Raw genomic sequence first — 435 nt, forward strand, 5'->3', positions numbered from 1 at the left:
CAGGACCAATTTTTGGCTTCCTTCCGTCTCTGCTGGTCTTGGGAGAGGGAGAGCTCGCAGAAGTGGCTGCTGGGCCCCGGGGGACAGCGCCAGCTGAACTTTGCGGGCTCCCCTGCAGCCCCTTTGTAGGCTGCTCCCCAGCGACTCTGCCCCCCGATCACTCGGAGCAGAAGATGGGCAGCCCAGGGACCAATGGACGCATTCCCACTGACCAAGCCCAGGGAAGGGGTTGGAAGTACCCACCAGTTAGTGCCCAGCAGCCAGGCTAACAGCCAAAACGTAAGCAGGGACGAGCAGCCACCGGGGCAGTGCGGTCTGCGCGGGGGAGGCTGGTCATCGGTTGCTCTCTCCCCCCGGGGAGGCAGGGTCTGTCTGGAATGGGATTGCCTTTCCTAACCTTTGCTAGGGGGATCTTTTTACAGATGAGGGCGCCAA

The 435-nt window shown here is 62.3% G+C and overlaps 1 protein-coding gene across 1 annotated transcript in view; it reads right to left on the reverse strand.

Annotated features, from left to right (window-relative positions):
• LOC118451759 overlaps positions 1-435 on the reverse strand; it is a 30,055-nt gene that overhangs the window by 20,704 nt on the left and 8,916 nt on the right. The gene's annotated exons all lie outside the window — the stretch shown is intronic.

This window comes from Egretta garzetta, unplaced genomic scaffold (assembly GCF_000687185.1).
Source record: "Egretta garzetta isolate BGI_Z169 unplaced genomic scaffold, ASM68718v1 scaffold452, whole genome shotgun sequence".
Taxonomy (NCBI): Eukaryota; Metazoa; Chordata; class Aves; order Pelecaniformes; family Ardeidae; genus Egretta; species Egretta garzetta.